The following is a 23,270-nucleotide window of genomic DNA, read 5'->3' as shown; positions in this document are numbered from 1 at the left end:
TCCTGCAGAGGTTGGACCCCCAGTGCAGAAGAACCTCGGAGGGGGACAGTAAGGGAGTGATTGGGCAGAACACACATATGGGTAAGGGGTAGAAGAGGGGGGCTTAAGGATAGTAAACCTGGAAAGGAAATAACATTGGAAATGTAAATAAAGAATGCTGAGAAAGGATTTGACAAAATTCAACACCCCTTCATGATAAAAGTCCTGGAAAGAATAGGAATTCAAGGCCCATACCTAAACATAGTAAAAGCCATATAGAGCGAACCAGTAGATAACATTAAACTAAATGGAGGGAAACTTGAAGCAATCCCATTAAAATCAGGGACTAGACAAGGCTACCCACTCTCTCCCTACTTATTCAATATAGTTCTTGAAGGCCTAGCCAGAGCAATCAGACAACAAAAGGAGGTCAAAGGGATACAGATTGGAAAGGAAGAAGTCAAAATATTACTATGTGCAGACTATGATTGTATACTTAAGTGATCCCAAAAATTCCACCAGAGAACTACTAAACTAGATAAACACCTTCAGCAAAGTGGCAGGGTATAAAATTAACTCAAATAAATTAGTAGCCTTCCTCTACACGAAAGAGAAACAGGCTGAGAAAGATATTACAGAAATGGCACCTTTCATAATAGTCCCAAATGATATAAAATACCTCGTTGTGACTTTAATCAGGCAAGAGAAAGATCTGTATGATAAGAACTTCAAGCCTCTGAAGAAAAAAATTGAAGAAGATCTCAAAAGATGTAAAGATCTCCCATGCTCATGGATTGGCAGGATTAATATAGTAAAAATGGCCATTTTACCAAAAGCGATCTACAGATTCAATGCAATAACCATCAAAATTCCAACAAAATTCTTCATAGAGTTAAACAGAACAATTTCCAAATTAATCTGGAATAAGAAAAAACTCAGGAGAGCTAAAACTATCCTCAACAATAAAAGGACTTCAGGGGGAATCACTATCCCTGAACTCAAGCAGTATTACAGAGCAATAGTGATAAAAACTGCATGGTATTGGTACAGAGACAGACAGATAGACCAATGGAATAGAATTGAAGACTCAGGAATGAACACACACACCTATGGTCACTTGATTTTTGACAAAGGAGCCAAAACCATCCAATGGAAAAAAGATAGCATTTTCAGCAAATGGTGCTGGTTCAACTGGAGGGCAACATGTAGAAGAATGCAGATTGATCCATGCTTATCACCCTGTACAAAGCTTAAGTACAAGTGGATCAAGGACCTCCACATCAAACCACATACACTCATACTAATAGAAGAAAAAGTGGGAAGAACCTCCAACACATGGACACTGGAGAAAATTTCCTAAACAAAACACCAATGGCTTATGCTCTAAGATCAAGAATAGACAAATGGGATCTCATAAAACTGCAAAGCTTCTGTAAGGCAAAGGACACTGTTGTTAGAACAAAATGGCAACCAACAGATTAGGAAAAGATCTTTACCAATCTTACAACTGATAGAGGCCTTATATCCAAAATATACAAAGAACTCAAGAAGTTAGACCGCAGGGAGACAAATAACCCTATTAAAAAATGGAGTTCAGAGCTAAACAAAGAATTCACAGCTGAGGAATGCCAAATGGCTGAGAAACACCTAAAGAAATGTTCAACATCTTTAGTCATAAGGGAAATGCAAATCAAAACAAGCCTGAGATTTCACCTCACACCAATGAGAACGGCTAAGATCAAAAACTCAGGTGACAGCAAATGCTGGTGAGGATGTGGAGAAAGAGGAACACTTCTCCATTGTTGGTGGGATTGCAGACTGGTAAAACCATTCTGGAAATCAGTCTGGAGGTTCCTCAGAAAATTGGACATTGAACTACCTGAGGACCCAGCTATACCTCTCTTAAGCATATACCCAAAAGGTGCCCCAAAATATAGCAAAGAAACATTCTCCACTATGTTCATAGCAGCCTTATTTATAATAGCCAGAAGCTGGAAAGAACCCAGATGCCCTTCAACAGAGGAATGGATACAGAAAATGTCGTACATCTACACAATGGAATACTACTCAGCTATCAAAAACAATGACTTTATGAAATTCATAGGCAAATGGATGGAACTGGAAAATATCATCCTGAGTGAGGTAGCCCAATCACAGAAAAACACACATGGTATGCACTCATTGATACGTGGCTATTAGCCCAAATGCTTGAATTACCTAAATGCACAGAACACATGAAACTCAAGAATGATGACCAAAATGCGAATGTTTCACTCCTTCTTTAAAAGGAGAACAAGAATACCCATGGGAGGGAATAGGGAGGCAAAGTGTAGAACTGAGGCAGAAGGAACACCCATTCAGAGCCTGCCTCATATGTGTCCCATACACATACAACCATCAAACTAGATTAAGATGGATGAAGCAAAGAAGTGCAGGCTGACAGGAACTGAATGTAGATCGCTCCTGAGAGACACAGCCAGAATACAGCGAATACATAGGCGAATGCCAGCAGCAAGCCACTGAACTGAGAACGGGACCCCCGTTGAAGGAATCAGAGAAAGGACTGAAAGAGTTTGAAGAGAATTGAGACCCCATATGAACAACAATGCCAAGCAACCAGAGCTTCCAGGGACTAAACCACTACCCAAAGACTATTCATGTTCTGACCCTGTGCTCCAACCTCATAGGTAGCATTGAATAGCCTAGTAAGAGCACCAGTGGAAGAAGCCCTTGGTCGTGCCAAGACTGAACCCCAAGTGAACATGATTGTTAGTGGGATGTTGGCCCGGAAACCAGGAAAGGGAATAACAATCATAATGTAAATAAGAAATACCCAAGTTAATAAAGATGGAGAAAAAGAAAACAAGAAAAAAACAGTTAAAAATTATGAAGTAAAATAAAAAGAATCTTTCATTAAAATGAAAAAAAGAAAAAGAAATATACATAATAAAAAATAAAATTTCAAAAAAAAAGAACCTTGGCTAACTTTATTTATATAGAAGTTTGATGTGTAACATTTTTTACATTGTCCAGTGTAGTGTTGACACAATAATAGAAGGCATCCTAGCAATTTTTATTTAATATTGAAAAATTTTATACTAAAATTCATTGTGGCTGTATTTTTAATGTAAGTTCTTGAATGTAAGATAAATTCAACAAATATTTACCAAATATGGAACAGTATTTCTTTATAAATAACAGAGGATTATCATGAGACTTTATTTTCCCTACAACTCAAAATAATTAAGTGGTTTCTTTTTCTTTAAAACTTTTTTATTTACTCTTCTCTCATATATTACACCCTGACTGCAGTTTTCCCTTCCTCCTCTCCTCCCAGTTTCCACCCTTTTCCTCTCCCTTTTGTCCTCCCTATCCACTCCTCCAACATTTCCCTTCAGAGAAGAGCAGGTTCCACAGGGATATCTAGCAAATATGTCATATCAAGTTTCAGTAAGTCTAGGCGCCTTCCCTCATCTTAAGGCTGGACTAGGCAACCCAGTCAGAGGAAAGGGGTTCCCAAAGCAGGCAGAAGAGTCACAGACAGGCCCTCCAGGAATTCCACAAGAAAATCAAGCTACACAACTGGAACCCCATGTGTCAAGGGTTAGACCTATGTAGTGTCCCAGGTTGTTTGTTGACTTTCTGTTAGCTCTTATGAGCCCAGACAAACACATTCTTAACAAAGTACAATAAAAGGATTGATATCAATTATCATCCTTTTTTCTGCAACTGGTCATGTGGCTTCACTGGTATTTATAACTTCCTTCCTCAATTAAACATTCTGTATTTCTTCCACCCTCAGCAAGAACTTCAGTGAGTCTTGGCTTCTTCCTGGAAGAGTGACCAATACCTTCATCCCCGATGGGTCTGTCCTCTGTGTCGCTTTGCCTGGGTTAGGCTGTTGTAGTTTCTCATTGATTTTAATCACAGGACATGGTAGCTTTCAGAGACATCCTAAAGGATCTCCTGCACTCCAGACACAATCTTTCTTACCTCCATTGTGGAGAAGCAATCCAATTATGCCACTGTAATCTGGATCAATCATCACCCTGCCTCTAACACTGTTATTTCTTTCTTAACCTGTAGGCTTAATGGCATCATAAAACTAAAGTGGCCAGGGAGGAGGCCAAGTTTCCAATTCAATGTAATATTTGTTGTGGCTTCTTGGAAGAATACTCCCACTCTGGAACCAAAACTTCTAAACTAGCAGAACTTAAGATTGGAGGAAAAGGAAGCCAAAAGTAACTTAGTAGATGATTAGCAGTGATAGTGATTTTCACCCCATTCCTGAACCCATAAGTGAAACTATTCTCTGTTCCACTCTTTGATTCCTGGACCTGTGGGTCCTGGATATGAGAGAAATGGTTCCACATAGTGGATGCTGATTCAAAGCATATATTGACTTATGGAGAGCTCTGCCCCAGCTTAAAACAACATTCTTATCCTCTATAAAAGTGTTCAAAACAATTTCTTTTAGAATTGACCATCATCCTTGGAATAGTGATTCTGGGACATCTGTTTCAAAAGTAATTATGACTTACAGTTGTGAGAAGACAATTTTTGCTCTTTTATAAGAAATTCACAGGCTATGATATGGGCTAGAAGCAGGCATTGAATTCAGTTTTCCCTTTAGCTTTGATACAAAAAAGGAGGCAGGGGTATAATTCTAAAAATTCTTTTTAATGGTTTATTTGAAGTTCATCTTTACAAGAGAATCTTTTAAGACTGCAGTTTTACTAGATTTGTGTAGTCTGCTAAGTGAGAGCCAAATCTGGAAGACTAATTATTATGGATTGAGGAACACATTTAAATAAAACATTTTAATTAAAGAAAATATCTGGTTACTGAAGAACACAAACTGTGCAAATGTCCTATGGTAAACACACATTTGTCTATAACCTGAGTGCTCTGTATCATCAAAAGTCAGATCATACAAGCTGGACAAGCAATATAAGAATAAATGCTTACAGCAGTCATGAGAAAATATGATATCTTTGAATGGTAAAGAAGGAAACTTAACTGAGCTTTTAGAAATAGGTGCTGTTAAAATCGGAGCATACAGTCATAAGAGGCTAGAATAAGAGTTTGAAAAGTGGCATGAATGGTTCTATTGAAGGTAAGTATATCAATTTACAGAAGTAAAAATTAATATGATACTACTCACAGACATATTGAAGAGATAGGGAAAGCATGTATAGCCTTGAATTGTCCCTGATTTTAGTAGAATTGCCTTAAATTTCTCTCCAGTTAGCTTGACGTTGGTGAGTGGCATTTTATATATTTCTAGGTAAGGGCCTTATGTTCATGATCTCTCTAATAGTTTTAAGATGGAAGATTTTGGGATTTTGCAAATGGCTTTGTCAGAATCTAATGAGATGATTGTGTAATTTTTTTCTTTCAGTTTGTTAATATGGTGGATTACATTGACTGATGAAACCTACTTGTTCATTCAGGATAATGTTTCTGGTGTGTTCCTGCATTAAGTTTGCAAGAGTTTTGTTTGTTTTTGTTTCGGTTTTGTTTGCTTGTTTGCTTTATTTTTTAATCTTGTGTGTGTGTTTACATTAATTAGGTTTTTTTTAAATTATTCCCAATACATCATGCACACTGCCCTCCTCAGGAACACTCCCTCCCACATTCCTTAGCCTTACTCCCTTCCCTTCTTCCCTGGATGGGTGGGGCCCCCTGGGGTATTCTTGTCATCCTGGCACTTCAAGTCTCTGAGGCTAGGCACCTCTTCTCCCACTGAGGACACACAGGGCAGCCCAGCTATTAGAACCTATTCCATGTACAGGAAATAGCTTTTGGGATAGTAAAAAAATATTTATGTGTATTTTATTGAGTATTTTGGCATCGCTGTTCATTAAAAAATAGTTCTGAAGTTCTCTTTGTTGATTCTTTGTGTGGTTTAGGTATCACAGTGACTAGGGCTTCATAGAAGGAGTTTGGCAGTGTTCCTTCTGTTTCTTTCTCTTTTTTGTAATATTTTTAGGAATATTGGTATTATCTCTGTTTTGAAATTCTGGGAGAATTCTTCAATAAAACCATCTAGCCCTGGATTTTTTTTACATTGGGATACTTTTAATGACTGCTTCTATTCCTTTAGTGATCATAGAGATGTTTAAATAGTATACTTGATCTTTATTTAACTTGGATAAGTGGTATCTGTCTAGAAAATTGTCTACTTTGTTAAGACTTTCCAATTTTGTGGAGTACAAACTTTTGCAGTAAGAGCTAATTGTTCCTTTAATTTCTTCAACATCTGTTGTTATTTCCACCTTTCCATTTATACGTTTGATTATTTTGATTCTTTCTCTTTGTCTTAGTTTGGCTAAGGGTTTGTCTATCTTGTTAATTTTCTCAAATAACAAGGTCTTGGTTCTACTGATTTTTTTATTCTTTTCTTTGTTTCTAAATGAGCGGTTTCAGCCATGATTTTTATTATTTCCTACCTTCTAATCTCTTTGATGTGCTTATTTCTATTTTTTATAGCTTCCTGGTATACTTTTAAATGGATTGTACTGGACCTTTCTAATTTCTTTATTTCTCTTATTGGTATGAACATTCCTCTTAGCACTGTGTCCCAAAAATTTGTTTATGTTGGGACTTCATTTTCATTGAATTCTAGAAATCTTTATTTCTTGCCTGACCCAGAGATCATTGAGTAGACTGTTTTTCAATTTCCTGAGTGTGTAGGCTTTCTAGTGTTTCTGCTGTTGTTGAAGTCCAGCCTTAATCCATGGTGATGCAATACAATACAAGGTGTTGTTTCAATTTTCTTGATGACTTATATATTCAATTTTGGAGAAGTAGCCATGATGTGCTGAGAAGGTATATTCTTTTGTCTTTGGGCAAAATATTCTATAGATGTCTGTTAGATCTACTTCATTCATAGTGAGTATTGGTTTCATTATTTCTCTGTTTAGTTTTTGTATGAATGACTTGTCAATTTGTGAGAATAGGGTATTGAAGTGTTCCACTAATTAAAGATTGGAGTTTGATATGCAACTTAAGATTTAGCAATGGTTTATAAATATGGGTGTACTTGGATTCAGGGCATAAATCTTGATATCATCTTGACAGATTTTTCCTTTGATGAGTATAAAGTGTCCTTCCCTGTATTTTGGATTAATTTTGGTTGAAATTCTATTTTATCTAATATTAGAATAGCTTCTCCAGATTGCTTCTTGAATTCATTTGCTTGGATAGCTTTTTCCAGCCCTTTACTCTGAGGTAATGTTTATCTTTATTGCCGAGATGTGTTTCTGGTATGCAGAAGAATCAAGGATCTTGGTTTTGTATCTATTCTGTTAGCCTGTGTCTTTTTAATGGGGGATATGATTCCACTGATGTTAAGAGATATTAATGCCAATGATTGATTGTTATTTGCTAGTATTTTGATATTGATGATAGTGTGTCTGTGTTGGTGCATGTTTCCCTTGTTTTTTTTTTTTCTGAAATGGAATTACTTATGTCCTGTTTTTATCTTTGATGTAATTAACCCCTATGGGTTGGAGAATTTCCTTTCTACTATTTTCTGTAGTGATGGATTTATGGATAGATATTGTTTGAATTTGTATTTGTTTTTAAATGTCTTGTTTTCTCCATGTATGATGCTTAAGAGCTTTGCTGGCATCCATGTGTTTTTAGAGGTTGCAAGTTATCTGTCCCGGGTCTGCCAGCTTTTAGAATCTCTGTTGAGAAGAAGGGTGTAATTCTGATAGGTCTGCTTTGAAGATTACCTGCCCCTTTTACCTTGGGGACTCTATTACTCTTTCTTCCATAGATTTTGTGTTTTGATTTTTATGTGGCAGGAGAATTTTCTTTTCTGGTACCGTCTAATTGGTGTTCTATAAGCTTCTTGCAAATTTATACGCATCTACCTTTAGGTTGGAAAAGTTTTGTTCTACTAATTTGTTGAAATATTTTCTGGGACTTGGAGCTGAGATTCTTTGACTTCTATTCCTATTATTCTTAGGTTAGGACTTTTTTTGGTATTCCAGATTTCCTGGATGTTTTGTGTCAGGAGATTTTGAGATATAACATTTTCTTTGACTGATGGATCAATTTCTTCTATTACATTTTCTACACCTGAGATTGTGTCTTACATCTCCTGTATTCTGTTGGTGATGCTTGCTTGCATCTGTTGTTCATTTTCTCTTCCCTATTAGGCTTTTCGTCTCTAGGATTCACTCAGATTATGTTTTCCTTTATTGCTTCTATTTTGACTTTCAGGTTTTGCACAATTTATTTCCTTCACCTGTTTAATTGTATTTTCCCATATGCCTTTAAGGAATATTTATTCTATTTTAAAGACTTCTATATGTTTGGTTGTATTTTTGTGTATTAGGTTTTACTTCTTTTCTTTCAATATTTTATTAGGAAATCATTTCAACTTCAATTACTAATAGTTACATTGCACAATCAAACCCCAATTACATTTAGAAAATCTTACACCTTTTATATGTAATTTAAGTCATAATTAATCTCTCAAGGTTTAGGCATGTCTTCTCTCATTGAAGACAGATCAGGCATTCCTCTGCTGTATATGTCAGGGGCTCAGACCAGCTTATATATGCTGTCTGGTTAGTGGCTCAATGTCTTAGAGACCTCAAGGGTCTGAACTAATTGAGACTGCTGGTCATTCTATGAGGTAGTGATTTATTCATGTCCTCTATCACTACCATCTTTATAATGATGGATATAAGGTTTTCTTTGCTTATGTTGTATTTGGATACCTAGGCTTGCTGTAGAAGGGCAGTTGTGCTCTATAGGTGCCATATTGCTCTGACTTTTGTTAATTGTGTTTTCTTCAAGAGCTGTAGCCATCTGGAAGGTTTTGTTCCTTCGGAGTTCCTGTTGTATTAGGTGGGGTGTTGTATTGGGTGGGGAATTAATCTCAATGGTCCTGGTGTGGCCATCCTCTGATGGTTACCCTTGGATTGTATGGTTCTGGGTCTGTATGTCTGTTTGGTTTGTAATCTGCATGTTTCTATGTTTCAGGATCTGCAGATCTACTGAACGAGGTCAGAGAGATGGTGGGAGAATTGAGGTTCATTAGGTTTACCAGACTGTTCTATGCAGCTTGGCTTGCCCTGAGGACTCGGGGAGCAGGGAAGATGGGTGAGGAAAGGAAGCTTACCTGTGTGGTTCAGATCCAGCAGTTCTTCTGGTGGAGGTAGGAGAGGTGGGAGTAGAATGGGGGTCCACGTAAGCTAGCAGACTGATAAAAGCAGCTCTGCTTAATCCAGGGACCTCAGCAAGCAGGAAAGATGGATGGAGAATGGGAGTTTATCTATATGGTTCAGGATCCACAGGTCTGATGAACGTGTGTGGAGAGGTGGATGGAGAATGGAGGTCCCCGTGCTCAAGGCAGCTCAGCTTGCTCCAGAGGACTTAATGAGGAGGGAAAATCTCTTATTTGTTTTTATTCCAATGACTTAATTTTTTTTACTTTTATACAATTTTCTTTATTTTCAGGATAGATGTGGGATTTTGTATGTTTTCATTGTTGTAGGTTTTTTTTTATTCTTTTTCTATTTAAATTACTTTTTTTTACAGTCCAGTCATTGCAAACTGGTGCAACTACTCTGGTAATCTATCAGGACATTCCTCAGAAAATTGGAAATAGATTTACCTGCGGACCCAGTTATACCACTCTTGGGCATATACCCAAAAGATGACCCACCATAACACAGGGACACATGCTCCACTATGTTCATGGTGGCATTATCTGGAATAGACAGAAGTAAAAGCAACATATGTCAAACAACAGGAGAATAAATCCAAAAAGTGTGATTCATTTCCACATTGTCTGAAATTTTATAAATGCACACATAGTGAAGTATTTCTATCAAATCTACACTCCATTCATCGATCTTTATCTGAACTCTTACCCTTATCAGCTCAGTTCCCTTATGTGTTTGTGTGTTTCCTTCAGATACTTTTAACCCAAGAATCCACTTAGTTCATTGTTCATATGGTAAGCAGATCTATACTATAGATGTAAACTCTTAGGGTCCAGGTAACTAAACAAAACTAATTCTCCTTTAGCCATCAGCAATTTATACCAAAAGATTCTCAGGTATATTTGAAACTTTATTCCTCCATTTTCTATGTTGTGATTTAGTCTGGCTTGATTTTGTGCAGGTCCTGTTTATATACTCAGAACTCTTGTCAGCTCATATATGCATTTACCTGGTGTGTCTACAAAATACAATATGACTGGAGTCCTCTACTGATTCTGCTTTGACAATGATGCTGCCATCTGGATGATATCTAAGATTTCAGAGGTGTTAGTGTGATAAACATGTCACATTTAGGGGAAGTTATGCTACAATTTCTTAATTCTCTATACAGTGACAAACTATGCTTCTGGATTAGTCACCATCTACCCAAAGAAGAATCTTCTCTCATTAGGGTCAATAAATGCATTTAACTTAGAAGATGGTTTAGTATTATGACATCTTAGGAGAATAAAAGGAGAAAATCCCTAGGGAATATGAGCAACTAGATTCAGGTTGCTGTACTCGACCCATTTCATCATTCAGACAAGGATTAAATTAAATCAGAAGATATTTGGTTATTTGCTGGATATTTCTGATACTACTCCACTAGAGATATATTTTGGCAAGTTGGCTGACATTGTTGACTACACAGTTGGCAACTAGACAATGCAAATGAATTCTTTTCTTCTCATGTAGTGTGGAAAACATCTTCTAGCACTATAAAAGTGAGCCAAGAAAGATGAAGCTTACAGGTCAGCACCATTTGGATTTGCCATGTTGTATGATTCATGTACATACTTTATAAAAGTATGGATATGACTATCATGTTCTGGATGGTAACTAAGAGAAATGTAAATACTTAGTGATAGGTTGGAGGTTGTTAATGTTACCCACTGACCAACAACTCAAAAAGGGCAATCCCTTCCTGACACTGGACATTTGATGGGATAGTCTCCAAGGTCTGCAGGAGGCAGGAAACGGGTAAATGGAAACCCTGTACAGGAACATATAATAGTGTTTCTACATTTTAAAAAACATGGCTATTCTTTAAAAATAATAGAAATGAACTTTTGGGAACAGAATTTCCACATCAATGCCAGCTTAATATTGTAGCCAAGAAGGGAGACATTATCTTATTCCACATACAGTTGCATCTTATCATTTTTTCTTAGACTATTGACCTTGAAATTCCATTAATTACAGCCTCCTATAACCAGTCATTTTCTTCAATGTTACTGTTGTTCTTGTATGATGAGGAAAAAAACTATGCAGTGACTTCTGTTTGACGTGATACCTAAGAGGCTGACTAGGAAGTTCTTACTCTTATTTTAGAAAACAAAAAATAAAAGTCTGAACATCAATTCCAACATCACTTGACACTTGTAAGATCACTGAATACCTTGCAGACAGTCACATTGTATATGTGTTATACTATGGCCTTCTTTTGAACCTCAGGGATAATGCCAATCAAGTGAGAACATAGACAAAAAATCAATGTCATCACAGCTGAAGACAGACATGGGCAGTGTGTGGAAAAACCACTTATAGGAAGAGCAAATTTTTCAGAAATAGAAAATAGTTGCCATCAATATTGCATCTCATTAAGTCTCCTTGTGGTTTTCCTGTTGTTGACCAGTATCATGGAGATCGTTTAACTTTGATGCAGTGGGTCAAGCTATTTCATGTACCCCAAAAGTTCACAGAAGATAAAAATTTTGGGTTGGGCCAACTCAAATCTCAGAATCTGGGTCCAGATGGTAACTGAAATTGTTTGCCTTTCCCACTCAAGCTATCCCTTATCCACACCACCAAGCTGAGCCCTCTAGTACTACACTAGCTAGGCCACTCAGTGCTGCCATCACCAATAGGCAAGATCAGCTCTTTCTCTCTCATGTTCTATGCAGGTTTACCTGTACCCACTCCTGCAGAGTCAGCTCCACTCTGTTGTCCAGACAAGGAATAGGGCTCACTCTCCCAAGTGCTGCAGCAAGTGAGAGACTTGGCCACATCCCCATGCTCTCATCCTGGGGCCAGTTCCACTGTGGTTCCCAAGTAAGGCACAGGCCCTGATCTCTGGAGTTCTGTCAGTGGTCAGAGGCAAGGCCAGCTCACTGTAATAAACAGCAGGACCAGTTCAGCACAGCTCCTGGACCTCTTTGTGATCATAGGCAGCTACCCAAAACAGCTCCCCATCATCTCCAGTGGTAATGTGAGTCACTAACATTGACCCTGCCCCTATCTCAACATAGATGCAGACCCTGACATAGTATGGACAGGACTTTACCATGGCCTCAGGCATCAAGACTGTCTACTCACAACAGGCTCTTCTTCTCCTCCCTGCATCTCCAGTTTCATCTCCCCTCACAATGCTCAAACTGTTCCCACATATGTCCACCACTTACTTGCAGATTGTAGTGGCTCCCTCTCCCTGTCCTATAGTTAGTGAGCTATAGGACATCCTCTGTGGTATTCTACATGGTTTTTTACGTATACTAGCATATCATCCTTTGTAATTGCTTGTGTTCTAGTGTTAATTAGAGCATGCCCCCCCCAAAAAAGTTTTTCATGGAAACATCTGCAATAGCTTCTGGGAACCTGATCTCAGTTGGTTCTGAATGGGAAATAAAGATGCCAACAGCCAATAGCTGGACAGCACAGACAAAGGCAGTATATTAGTATTATCAGGCTTGGGATCAGGAGAAGAGGAGAAGAAAAATGGAGATCCAGCATACTGGAAGAGTGTGGAGGAGTGGAGAGATGTCATGACTGAGAAGAATGAAGGACAGAGAGTCATGGTCACCATGTGAAGGAGCCAAGAGAGTGACACTCAGAGATCAACCCAGTTGAGAAGCACTCTGGGTCCCGGGAAGCCAAAATAGAACACAGAATTTAGTAAGTAATGACTGGGGATGAACTGCATGTTGGCTAGGCAGTAGCCCAGATATTGTGATGTGTAGGGCATATCAAAACATCAGGTCAGTATGTCTGTCATTTGGGAAGAAAACTTATCAAGGCAGGTAATGAACTTGCTGCTGAGATTTGTTTTTTTTTTAAATAATTCAACAATCTTTAAATTAAGATACTTCTATTTCTTTAGGAGTTATGGGGTTGTTTAGATGCTTTATTTGTTCCTGATTTAACTTTGGTACCTGGTATTTGTCTAGAAAATTGTCCATTTCATCCGGATTTTCCAGTTTTGTTGAACATAGGCTTTTGTAGTAGGATCTATGATTTTTTTTAGTTTCCTCTGATTCTGTTGTTATGTCTCCCTTTTCATTTCTGATTTTGTTAATTTGGATACACTCTCTGTGTCCTCTGGTTAGTCTGGCTAAGGGTTTTTCTATTTGTTGATTTTCTCAAAGAACCAGCTCCTGGTTTTGTTGATTCTTTGTACAGTCCTTTTTGTTTCTACTTGGTTGATTTCAGCTCTGAGTTTGATTATTTCCTGCCTTCTACTCCTCCTGGGTGTATTTGCTTCTTTTTGTTCTAGAGCTTTTAGGTGTGCTGTCAAACTGCTAGTGATGAATGCTCTCTCCAGTTTCTTTTTAGAGACACTCAGAGCTATGAGTTCTCCTCTTAGCACTGCTCTCTTTATGTGCCATATGTTTGGGTATGCTGTGCTTTCATTTTCACTAAATTCTAAAAAGTCTTTAATTTCTTTATTTTTTCCTTGACCATTTTATCATTGAGTTGAATGTTGTTCAACTTCCATGTTGTTCTCTGTCTAGTTTATGTTGTTATTGAAGACCAGCCTTAGTCTGTGGTGGTCTGATAGGATGCATGGGATTATTTCAAAATTCTTGTATCTATTGGGCCTTGTTTTGTGACTGATTATATGGTCAGTTTTGGAGAAGGTAACATGAGGTGCTGAGAAGAAGGTATATTCTTTTGTTTTAGGATGAACTGTCCTACAGATATCTGTTAAATCCATTTGGTTCATAACTTCTAGTAGTTTCTCTATGTCTCTGTTTTAGTTTCTGTTTCCATGATCTGTCGGTTGATGAGGGTGGAGTGTTTAAATATCCCACTATTATTGTGTGAGGTGAAATGTGTGCTTTGAGCTGTGGTAAGCTTTGTTTTATGAATGTGGGTGTCCTTGCATTTGGAGCACAGATATTCAGGATTGAGAATTCATCTTGATGGACTTTTCGTTTGATGAATATGGAGCGTCCTTCCTTAGATTTTTTTTTATAACTTTTGGTTGAAAGTAGATTTCATTCAATATTAGAATGGCTACTTCAGCTCGTTTCTTGGGACCATTTCCTTAGAAAATTGTTTTCTACCCTTTTACTCTGAGAAGAGTTCTACATCTTGATCTACAGGCAGCACGAAAAAACTATCGAATGCATTGAAGATAGCTTGAGTATATGAGAACTCAAAGGCTGTCTCTATAGTGAAATGCTTCCATGAACAAGGCTAGCCCTAAAGCAATAAGGCCATACCTTCTTTTTTTCCATCTTTATTAAATTGGGTATTACTTATTTACATTTCAAATGTTATTCCCTTCCCCAGTTTCCATGCCAACATCCCCCTAACCCCTCCCCCTCCCCTTCTATGTGGGTGTTCCCCTCCCAATCCTCCCCCATTACCACCCCCCCATTACCACCCCCCCCAACAATCTAGTTCACTGGGGGTTCAGTCTTAGCAGGACCCAGGGCTTCCCCTTCCACTGGTGCTCTTACTAGGCTATTCATTGCTACCTATGAGGTCAGAGTCCAGGGTCAGTCCATGTATAGTCTTTAGGTAGTGGCTTAGTCCCTGGAAGCTCTGGTTGGTTGGCATTGCTGTTCATATGGGGTCTCAAGCCCCTTCAGCTCTTTCAGTCCTTTCTCTGATTCCTTCAACAGGTTCTCAGTGGTTTGCTGCTGGCATTCGCCTATGTATTTGCTATATTCTGGCTGTGTCTCTTGGGAGAGATCTACATCCAGTTCCTGTCAGCCTGCACTTCTTTGCTTCAGGCCATACCTTCTAATAGTGCCAGTTTCTATGGGCCTATGATGGTCATTTTATTCAAACCTCCACAATTATGTGTTTGATGTGTTTTGGTTCTTTCAGATTTCTTATACTGTGGATTATATTTACTGATTATCATATATTAAACCATTGCCACATATCTGGAATGAAGCCTACTTGTCTTGCTGGATGATTGATTTAATGTGTTCTTTGATCCAGTTTGCAAATATATTTTTTTTATTAACTTGAGTATTTCTTATATACATTTCGAGTGTTATTCCCTTTCCCGGTTTCCGGGCAAACATCCCCCTCCCCCCTCCCCTTCCTTATGGGTGTTCCCCTCCCAACCCTCCCCCCATTGCCGCCCTCCCCCCATAGACTAGTTCACTGGGGGTTCAGACTTAGCAGGACCCAGGGCTTCCCCTTCCACTGGTGCTCTTACTAGGGTATTCATTGCTACCTATGGGGTCAGAGTCCAGGGTCAGTCCATGTATAGTCTTTAGGTAGTGGCTTAGTCCCTGGAAGCTCTGGTTGCTTGGCATTGTTGTACTTTTGGGGTCTCGAGCCCCTTCAAGCTCTTCCAGTTCTTTCTCTGATTCCTTCAATAGGGGACCTATTCTCAGTTCAGTGGTTTGCTGCTGGCATTCGCCTCTATATTTGCTGTATTCTGGCTGTGTCTCTCAGGAGCGATCTACATCCGGCTCCTGTCGGTCTGCACTTCTTTGCTTCATCCATCTTGTCTAATTGGGTGGCTGTATATGTATGGGCCACATGTGGGGCAGGCTCTGAATGGGTGTTCCTTCAGTCTCTGTTTTAATCTTTGCCTCTCCCTTCCCTGCCAAGGGTATTCTTTTTCCTCATTTAAAGAAGGAGTGAACAGTTTGCAAATATATTATTGAGTATTTTAACATCCTTCATTCATGAAAGAAATCAGTTCATAATTCAAATCCTTTGCTGGGTCCTTATGTTATTTGATTATCAGTCTAACTGTGCCCTCATAACATGAATTTGGCAATGTTCCTTTAGTTTCTATTTTAAGGAATAATTTTAGAATATTAAGTTAACGTTTCTTTGAAAGTCTGGTAGACCCAGTGAACGTGATTGTTGCGGGGAGGGCAGCAATGGGGGGAGGATGGGGAGGAGAACACCCATAAAGAAGGGGAGAGGGAGGGATTAGGGGGATGTTTGCCCGGAAACCGGGAAAGGGAATAACACTCGAAATGTAAATAAGAAATACTCAAGTTAATAAAAAATAAAATAAAATAAAATAAACCTTGTTTCAAAGCAAAAAAAAAAAGTCTGGTAGAAAGTCAAGCTAAAACCATCTGGCCCAGGGATTTTGTTTTGTTTAGCCACTTACTGATTTTACTTAAATTTCTTGTCTGATTTTGACTTAATTTTGGTAAGTGGAATGTACTGATGAAATATCCATTTTTTAGGTCTTTCAAACTGCTGTGGTAGATGTTTTTACAAGATGCCTTTATGATTGCAGAATTTACTCAATGTCTTTTGTCAGGTCTATTTTCTTTTTATTTCTGACTTTGTTAATTTGGATATTTTCTCTCCACCTGCCACTTAGTTTAAATAAGTGTGTGTATCTTGTTGCTGTCTCAGACCAACTCACTGTGTCACTCATTGTTTGCACTCAAAAAACCAGCTCCTGGTTTTGTTGATTCTTTATATACTTCTCTTTGTTTCTGGTTGGTTGATTTCAGCCCTGAGTTTGATTATTTCCTGCCATCTACTCCTCTTGAGTGTACTTGCTTCTTTCTGTTCTAGAGCATTGAGGTGTGCTGTCAAGCTGCTAGTGTATACTCTCACCACTTTCTTTTTGGAGGCACTTAAAGCTTTGGGTTTTCCTTTTTTTTCCAAATCATATGTTTATATGTCACCCAATACAGACACCAAATCAAATTTGATCACTTGCATTCACTTCTAACACTGAAACACTGAAATTTTTTTCCTCCATCTTTATTAACGGGTATTTCTTATTTACATTTCTATTTTTCCTCCATCTTTATTAAATTGGGTATTTCTTATTTACATTTCAATTGCTATTCCCTTCCCGGGTTTCCAGGCCAACACCCCCTAACCCCTCCCCCTCCCCTTCTATATGGGTGTTACCCTCCCCATCCTCCCCTCATTACCATGCTTCCCCCAACAATCACGTTTCCTGGGGGTTCAGTCTTGGCAGGACCAAGGGCTTCCCATTCAACTGGTGCCCTTACTAGGCTATTCATTGCTACCTATGCAGTTGGAGCCCAGGGTCAATCCAAGTATAGTCTTTGGGTAGTGGCTTAGTCCCTGGAAGGTCTGGTTGCTTGGCCTTGTTGTTCATATGGGGTCTCAAGCCCCTTCAAGCTCTTTCAGTCTTTTCTCTGATTCCTTCAACGGGGGTCGCGTTCTCAGTTCAGTGGTTTGCTGCTGGCATTCGCCTATGTATTCGCGGTATTCTGGCTGTGTCTCTCAGGAGAGATCTACATCCGGTTCCTGTCAGCCTGCACTTCTTTGCTTTATCCATCTTATCTAGTTTGGTGGCTGAAAAATATGGAAAGCTTCAAGAATTTGCGTGTCATCCTTGCGCAGGGGCCATGCTAATCTTCTCTGTATCGTTCCAATTTTAATACATGTGCTGCCGAAGCAAGCATTTGAGTTTTCCTTTTATCAGTGCTTACATTGTGTTCGATAAATTTGATTATGCTGTACCTTCATTTTCATTAAATTCTATTTCTTCTTTTTTTTAATTTAGAGAATACTTTATTAGTTTTTGTAATCAAACCCACATAGATAAGACCTTACATATTTAATACAGTGCGTTACCCCTGTACAAATGGAAAAAACTTAAGTTCAGCATTTCTAGACCAATATGGCTGTTAATTTCTGTACAGTGCCAGCTCAACACAGTAAACGGGGATACTTTTTTCCAAAGTTGACAGCACAGCTAAAATTTCCAAAAATTCAAATTATTTATCTGTATATATATTTATATTTATATAAAAAGACCAATAATAGCAGTGTGTTATGCATCAACAGCAGCAACAGCTTTTCCAGGTTCTGCAGTCATCTGAACAAAACTGTAGAGACATCCAGCACACTACATTAAAAAAAGAAAAAAAAGTAAGAAAACAAAACCCGAGAAAACAGCACAGTTCTGTTACTCTTGTGGTACCTGGCACCATTTTTTTTTATATTAGCTTCTCAATCATCATCTGGAAAGAAAACATTCTGAGCAACATCATTAAAAACAGCTCTGATAAAGCACGGTCACTACTACGTATCATAAAGCAGGTACAAGCTATTTTACATCCACAGAGGTATGATACAGTACTGTCCTACATCTATAATACTAGAGGATACAATTTAAAAGGCATTATTTGAGACTTGATTCTACTTTTCCAGCAGAGGGCCCAAAGGATGGTGTGACACAGCTTTGTAAAGAAACATACTCTAGACAGGATTTCCTTTCACTAGTGGCACAGTTCTAAGGATTCATTCTCTCCATGAATGTCAGCTAAAACCATTATTAAAAAAATGAAATATCCCTAAAACAAAACCGTATAACCACCGGATTCACATGAAGATGACCTAGTGGAGACAAGCTGGACCTCACCTTACCAACAAGCTATCAAATCTGTTATGTTTAAACAGTGAGACCTCCAAGGAAGGAGATGCCAGGTAGTGCTTCAAAGCTTCGGACCACAATCAAACACAGCATCATTTTCAACAGAAGCAGAAGCTCATCTGAATATGCTCAAGGATGCTGACATCAACATTTAATCATCTCCTCACTCATCCAGGAAGAAGGGGAGATCAGTTACTACTGTACTTTATTGTGTTCAACAAAATCACCATGTTACAAAAATAGCAAGCTGCCATAATAAAAAATAAGGCTCCTCTATCCAGCACCAGATAGCATCATTTTACTTTCAAGCCTAGAAATTGCACACTTGTATATAAACCAACCGAAGATGAGGATTGAGAGTTCATCTTGGTGGATTTTTCCTTTGATGAATATGAAGTGTCCTTCCTTATCTTTTTTGATGACTTTTAATTGAAAATTGATTTTATTTGATATTAGAATGGCTACTCCAGCTTGCTTCTTCTGACCATTTGCTTGGAAAGTTGTTTTCCAGCCTTTCACTCTGAGGTAGTGTCTGTCTTTGTCTCTGAGGTGTGTTTCCTGTAGGCAGCAGAATGCAGGGTCCTCATTGCGTATCCAGTTTGTTAATCTATGTCTTTTTATTGGGGAGTTGAGGCCATTGATGTTGAGAGATATTAAGGAATAGTGATTATTGCTTCCTGTTATATTCATATTGGGATGTGAGGTTATGTTTGTGTGCTTTTCTTCTCTTTGTTTTGTTGCCAAGACGATTAGTTTCTTGCTTCTTCTAGGGTATAGCTTGCCTCCTTATGTTGGGCTTTACCCTTTATTATCCTTTGTAGTGCTGGATTTGTAGAAAGATATTGTGTAAATTTGGTTTTGTCATGGAATATCTTGGTTTCTCCATCTATGTTAATTGAGAGTTTTGCAGGATACAGTAACCTGGGCTGGCATTTGTATTCTCTTAGGGTCTATATGACATCTGTCCAGGATCTTCTGGCCTTCATAGTTTCTGGCGAAAAGTCTGGTGTGATTCTGATAGGTCTGCCTTTATATGTTACTTGACCTTTTTCCCTTACTGCTTTTAATATTCTTTCTTTATTTTGTGCGTTTGGTGTTTTGACTATTATGTGACAGGAGGTGTTTCTTTTCTGGTCCAATCTATTTGGAGTTCTGTAGGCTTCTTGTATGCCTATGGGTATCTCTTTTTTTAGGTTAGGAAAGTTTTCTTCTATGATTTTGTTGAAGATATTTACTGGTCCTTTGAGCTGGGAGTCTTCACTCTCTTCTATACCTATTATCTTTAGGTTTGATCTTCTCATTGAGTCCTGGATTTCCTGTATGTTTTGGACCAGTAGCTTTTTCTGCTTTACATTATCTTTGACAGTTGAGTCAATGATTTCTATGGAATCTTCTGCTCCCGAGATTCTCTCTTCCATCTCTTGTATTCTGTTGGTGAAGCTTGTATCTACAGCTCCTTGTCTTTTCTTTTGATTTTCTATGTCCAGGGTTGTTTCCATGTGTTCTTTCTTGATTGCTTCTATTTCCATTTTTAATTCCTTCAACTGTTTGATTGTGTTTTCCTGGAATTCTTTCAGGCATTTTTGCGATTCCTCTCTGTAGGCTTCTACTTGTTCTCTAAGGGAGTTCTCCACGTCTTTCGTGAAGTCCTCCAGCATCATGATCAAATACGATTTTGAAACTAGATCTTGCTTTTCTGGTGTGTTTGGATATTCCATGATTATTTTGGTGGGAGAATTGGGCTCCGAGGATGCCATGTAGTCTTGGTTTCTGTTGCTTGGGTTCCTGCGCTTGCCTCTCGCCATCAGATTATCTCTAGTGTTACTTTGTTCTGCTATTTCTGACAGTGGCTAGACTGTCCTATAAGCCTGTGTGTCAGGAGTGCTGTAGACCTGTTTTCCTGTTTTCTTTCAGCCAGTTATGGGGACAGAGTGTTCTGCTTTCGGGCATGTAGTTTTTCCTCTCTACAGGTCTTCAGCTGTTCCTGTGGGCCTGTGTCTTGACTTCACCAGGCAGGTTTCTTGCAGGGGAAAAGTTGGTCCTACCTGTGGTTCCAAGGCTCAAGTTTGCTCGTGGGGTACTGCCTAAGTCCTCTCCGCAGAGGCAGCAACCGGGAAGATCTGCGCCGCCCTTTCCGGGAGCCTCCGTGCACCAGGATTCCAGATGGCGTTTGGTGTCTTCCTCTGGCTTCTGGATGTGCGCAGAGTGCAGTCTCTTCTGTTTTCCCAAGCGTGTCTGCCTCTCTGAAGGTTTAGCTCTCCCTCCCACGGGATTTGGGTGCAGAGAACTGTTTATCCGGTCTGTTTCCTTCAGGTTCTGGCAGCGTCTCAGGCGCAGGGGTCCTGCCGCTCCTGGGCCCTCCCCTACGGGAACCCAGAGGCCTTATACAGTTGCCTCTTGGGCCAGGGATGTGGGCAGGGGTGGGCAGTGTTGGTGGTCTCCTCCGCTCTGTAGCCTCAGGAGTGCCCACCTGACCAGGCGGTGAGGTCTCTCTCCCACAAGATTTGGGGGCAGAGAGCTTCATTAAATTCTAAAAAGTCTTTAATTTCATTCTGTTTTTAATTGGATAGTTTTATTTACATTTCAAATGTCAAATGTTATTCCCTTTCCTGGTTTCCCGGCCATAAGACCCCTATCCCGTCCTCCCCCTCTTCTTCTATAAGGGTGCCCCCCCTTCCTTCCTCCCCACCCTGACATTCCCCTACACTGGGTGTCCAGCCTTGCAAGACCAAGGGCTTCTCCTCCCTTTGGTTCCCAATAAGGCCATCCTGTGCTACATATGCATCTGTCTGTCCTCGTGTAGTCTTTGAGTAGTAGTTTAGTCCCTGCAAGCTCTGGTTGGTTGGTATTGTTGTTCTGATGGGGTTGCAAGCCCCTTCAGTGCCTTCAATCCTTTCTCTAATTCCTCCAACAGGGACCCATTCTCAGTTCACTGGTTGGCTGCTAGCATTTGCCTCTCTATTTGACATTCTCTGGCTAAGCCTCTCAGGAGACAGCTGTATCAGGCTCCTGTCAGCATGCACTTCTTTGCATCAGCAATATTGTCTGGGTTTGATGGCTGTAGGTTTCTGGGCTGGATCTCCAGGTGAGGCAGGCTCAGAGTGTCCATTCCTTCAGTCTCTCCTCCAAACTTTGTCTCTATATCCCCTCCAATGAATATTTTTATTCCCTTTTTTTTTCGGAGGTGGGGACCGAACCCAGGGTCTTGTGCTCGCTAGGCAAGTGCTCTACCGCTGAGCTAGATCCCCAACCCCTTTTGTTCCCTTTTTAAGGACTGAGGCATCTGCACTTTGGTCATCCTTCTTGAGCTTCATGTGGTCTGTGGATTGTATCTTGGGTAATTCGAGCTTTGGGTTAATAGCCACTTATCAGTGAGTGCATGCCGTGTGTGTGTGTGTGTGTGTGTGTGTGTGTGTGTGTGTGTGTGTGTTACCTCACTCAGGATGGTATTTTCTAGTTCCATCCATTTGCCTATGAATTTCATGAAGTCATCATTTTTGATAGCTGAGTAGTACTCCATGACTTAGATGTACCACATTTTTTTTAATCCACTCCTCTGTTGAAGGACTTCTTGTTTCTCTCCAGATTCTAGCAATTATAAATAAGGCTGCTATGAACATAGTGGAGCATGTGTCTTTGTTATATGTTGGAGCATCTTTTGGGTATACGCCCAGGAGTGGTATAGCTGGGTCCTCATGTAGATTTCCTATTTAGAAGTTTTTTCCAGTCTTTTACTCTTAGGTAGTGTCTGCTTTTGTCACTGAGGTTCATTTCTGGTATTCAGCAAAATGCTGGGTCCTGTTTACTATGTCTTTATATTGTGGAATTGAGTCCACTGATGCTCTGAGATATTAAAAAAATAGTGATTGTTGTTTCCTGTTATTTTTCTTGTTCGAAGTCGAATTATATTTGTGTGGCTTTTGGGTTTGTTGCAAGAAGATTATTTTATTGCTTTTTCTAGAGTGCAGTTTCAAACCTTGTGTTGGAGTTTTTCATCCATTATTCTTTGGTGAGTTGGATTTGTGGTAAGACATAATGTAAATTTAGTTTTAAATTGGTTTCTCCATCTATGGTAATTATGAGTTTTGCTGGATATAGTAGCCTGGGCTGACATTTGCATTCTCTTGGGGTTTGTATGGTAACTGGCAAGGATATTCTAGCTTTCACAGTCTCTGGTGAAAAGTCTGGTGAAATTCTGATAGGTCTGCTTTTTATGTTACTTGATCTTTTTCACTTGCTGCTTTTAGTATTTTTACTTTGTTTCGTGCATTTGGTGTTTTGACTATTATGTGATGGGAGGAATTTCTTTTCTGATCCAATCTATTTGGAGTTCTGTAGGGTTCTTGTACATGTATGAGCATCACTTTCTTTATGTTAAGGAAGTTTTCTTCTATAATTTTGTTGAAGATGTTTACTGGCCCTTTAAATTGTGAATCTTTGCTCTCTTCTATACCTATTGCAGTTAGGTTTGGTCTTCTCATTGTGTCCTGAATTTCCTGGATATTTTGGGTTAGGAGCTTTTTGCTTTTTGAATTTTCTTTGACTATTGTTTCGATGTTTTCTGTGGTATTTTCTCCCCCTGATATTCTCATTTCAATCTCTTGTGTTCTATTGGTGATGCTTGTGTCTATGACTACTGATCTCTTTCCTAGGTTTTCTATCTCCAGGGTTGTCTCCCTTTGTGATATCTGTATTTCTATTTCCATTTT

General features: G+C 39.1%; 1 non-coding gene and 1 pseudogene across 1 annotated transcript; one reads left to right on the top strand and one right to left on the bottom strand.

The window, feature by feature from the left end:
* Positions 1-23,270, top strand: part of Chia-ps1 (chitinase, acidic, pseudogene 1) — a 264,086-nt pseudogene that overhangs the window by 53,719 nt on the left and 187,097 nt on the right.
* On the bottom strand, positions 17,481-17,587 carry LOC148006742 (U6 spliceosomal RNA). The gene has a single exon (XR_015678603.1). It is a non-coding gene; the product is annotated as a U6 spliceosomal RNA (small nuclear RNA).

Source organism: Rattus norvegicus, chromosome 2 (assembly GCF_021556685.1).
Source record: "Rattus norvegicus strain SHRSP/BbbUtx chromosome 2, alternate assembly SHRSP_T2T, whole genome shotgun sequence".
In the NCBI taxonomy this organism is placed as follows: Eukaryota; Metazoa; Chordata; class Mammalia; order Rodentia; family Muridae; genus Rattus; species Rattus norvegicus.
Note: the sequence above shows the minus strand (reverse complement) of the source record. Positions and strands in the feature narration are given on the sequence as shown.